The 3,427-nt window shown below is 45.2% G+C and overlaps 1 pseudogene; it reads left to right on the top strand.

Moving 5' to 3' along the window:
- Positions 1 to 1,821: 1,821 nt before the first annotated feature.
- Positions 1,822 to 2,862, top strand: LOC128046281 (AH receptor-interacting protein-like; annotated as a pseudogene).
- Positions 2,863 to 3,427: the final 565 nt, after the last annotated feature.

The raw sequence follows: 3,427 nt of genomic DNA, 5'->3' as shown, positions 1-3,427 counted from the left end.
ATATTCTATATCTAGAGCCATATTTCTTTGGAATGTTTAGTAATCCTTCCACAATGGCTTCAGAATGGTTTTTTTTCCCCCCTCTGGGTGCGTAGTTTCATTTTAGCTTAGTTCAGTTCAGTTCAGTCGCTCAGTTGTGTCCAACTCTTTGCGACCCCATGGACTGCAGCACGCCAGGCCTCCCTGTCCATCAATAACTCCCAGAATTTACTCAAACTCATGTCCATTGAGTCGGTGATGCCATCCAATCATCTCATCCTCTGTCATCCCCTTCTCTTCCTCCAACAACACAGGTCAAAAGCATCAATTCTCTGGCACTCAGCTTTCTTTATAGTCCAACTCTAACATCCATACATGACTACTGGAAAAACCATAGCCTTGACTAGATGGACCTTTGTTGGCAAAGTAATGGCTCTGCTTTTTAGCTTAGTAGACAAGGTCTAAAAAACAGTTCTTATCAGACTCTGAATGTCAGCTTTCAATTAGGTCAATTTCTGATCAGAGAACTACTTTAAAAAATAATCCTCTTAAATATATTGTCTCACATTTTACCTGAGACAGAGAGTAAATATTCTTGACAGGGGTTCCCCAGGTGACTCAGTGGTAAAGAATCCACCTGCCAATGCAGGAGACACAAGAAATGCAGATTCAACCCCTAGGTTGGGAAGATCCCCTGGAGGAGGAAATGACAACCCACTCCAGTATTCTAGTCTGGAAAATCCCATGGACTGAGGAGCCTGGTGGGCTACCATCTGTGGAGTCACAAAGAGACACAACCGAGCGACTAGGCACAGCACAGCTCAACACAGCACGTGGACACAAGAGGGGTCTCCAATGAAATGCAAACGTTACTCCCCTTCTGAGATCTATAGCCACTCCCAAAGATAACTGAAAGAATGACTTAGACAATTCCCTTGAGAGCTGGGGATAGTTGTTAGGACCCTAGCTGCAAATGGAGTACAACCCAAATTTGTATCTGGCCATATTTTGGGGCCCTGCAACCTGATGGTAGCCAGGCCAACCTCTCAGGATACACAGTGAGACAAGAAGGCAATAGCTGCCCCTGGGAGAGGAAAGGTCAAGAATCAATATTTTTCCTTGCCAATCTTAATTTGGGGAAAAAGGAACTATGTAAAATTTTAGCTTCTTCTTTTGTTGACTTAAAAAATAGTCACAATCTAAAAGTTGAGTCAGTAAATTCAAGTAGAAGCATGCAAGCAAATTCACAGGCACAGAGGATCCATGTTTAAAACAGTTAAGGTAGCTATGATGCAACACCAACAATCTGAATGGCCCTGACACACTCAAAATATAATCTTAATTATTCAATGAAATCCTAAAGCAAACTCTTGCTAGTCTTGGTATACTGCTAAACACTGAAGTAGCAAGCTTTTCCCATGGTTTTAGCTTAGTTCAAAGAATTTTTACACTGTTAAGTAAGAAAAAAATTAAAGTATTGCCCCTTTTAAAATTTATATAGACATTTAATTAGCTTTATTTACAGAGCAGGAATTTTTTTCAGTCTCCAATGATGCCTAGATAACATCACTAAGCAAGAATGCCAGTTTAAAAGAAATCTATGCCATGTTCATGCGTTCTCAGTCTTGTCTGACTCTTGGTGATCCCATACTGTCTGTGGAATTTTCCAGGCAAGAATACTGCAGTGGGTTGCCAGTTCCTCCTCCAGAAGTTGAGAGTTATGTTTTATTTGGTGGGAAGTTTTAGAATTTCAAGCCTGGGAAACAGCATCTCAAGTAACCCTGAGAGAACTGCTCTGAGGGGAGGAGTGAAGGAGCCAGAATATATAGAAGTTTTGCACAAATGGCAGGTAATCTGAACATCAAAATATTATTGTTCTGCCCATAGCCAAAATGACACCAGCTTAGAAGTTGCCTAAATTCTAAAAGTTGTGGAGGCTGGTCTGGAAGCTGCTGAAAGAGAGCAGTGAGGAAGAAGTACGGTAGATATCACTAAAAGACTCTGGGAGGATGGGATCCAAAAGCACATGATACAGGAGGGCCAAGGAAAGCTCCCTGATGTTCAGGATGAAACCAAAGTCATGTTCCACTACCAGACTCTTTGCAATGACAAGGAGAACACCATGCTGGATGATGGCCAGCCATGCAGCAAACCAGGGGGCTCATCATCGGCAAGAAGTTTAAGCTGCCCCTGTGAGAGCCCATCCTGCACACCATGTGGGAGGGGGAGATTGCTCAGTTCTGCTGTGATGTCAAGCATGTGGTCCTATATCTGCTGTTGGCCAAGAGTTTACTTAACATCGCAGCCAGCAAGGACCTCCTGGAGGGCATCACTCAGATGCAGGAGCACAATTCCCTGGGCCATGCTGATCTGGATACCCTGCAGCAGAAGGCCCAGCCTCTCATCTTTGACATCGAGATGCTTAGGTGGAGAATCCTGGCACATATCAGCAGGACCCCTGGGCAATGACAGTTGAGGAGAAAGCAAAGGAATGCTAGTCATCCACCAGGAGGGCAACTGGTTGTACCTCGAAGGTCATGTGAAGGAGGCTGCTGCCAAGTACTACGAGGCCATCGCCTGTGTCAAGAACCTTCAGATGAAAGAACAGCCTGAGTCCCTTGACAGAATCCAGTTGGATCAGCACATCACACTGCTGTTGCTCAACTACTGTTAGTGCAAGCTGATGGTGGAAGAGTATCAGAAGTGCTAGACCATTGCTCCTCCATCCTCAATAAGTGTGATGACAATGTCAAGGCCTACTTCAAGTACAGCAAGGTACATGCAGCAGTGTGGAACACTCAAGAGGCCCAGGCTGACTTTGCCAACGTGCTGGAGCTGAGACCCACCCTGGCAACTATGGTGAGCCCTGAGCTGTGGATCTAGGTGCAGATCTAGCTGTGAGCTGTGCCTCTAAGAGGAGATCCCTCAGAAAGATAAGGGGGATAAGGCCTGCTTCTGGCACATCTTCTGCCACTGACAGGGCCCTGCTGGTGTGGTCATCCTGTCTGGCCTGCTGCTGCTGCTGATAGCCCATCCACCCCTACTAACCCATGCTTCTCTGTATGTGTGCTAAGTCACTTCAGGCATGTCTGACTCTTTGCCACCCCATGAACTGTAGCCCACTAGGCACCTATGTCCATGGGATCCTCCAGGCAAGAATGCTGGAGTGGGTTGCTGTTCCCTCTCCAGGGGATTTTCCCGACCCAAGGATTGAACCTGGATCTCACGTCTCCTGCAGTGGTAGATGGGTTCTTTACCACTAGTGCTACCTTAACTCCACTTACCACTAGCTCTTCTCTGTATATAAAGGCCTTATTTATCTCTTAAAAAAAATTATTGTTAAAGAAAACCAGATATCCCAAGTTAAGGAATTTAGTGCTCATCTATGTATGGGAAGCTGCAAGAATCTGGCTCACTGAAATCATTCCTTTCATAGTCACCTCACCTG

Source organism: Budorcas taxicolor, chromosome 4 (genome assembly GCF_023091745.1).
Source record: "Budorcas taxicolor isolate Tak-1 chromosome 4, Takin1.1, whole genome shotgun sequence".
NCBI classification, from domain to species: domain Eukaryota; kingdom Metazoa; phylum Chordata; class Mammalia; order Artiodactyla; family Bovidae; genus Budorcas; species Budorcas taxicolor.
This window is presented reverse-complemented; position numbering and strand designations above follow the sequence as displayed.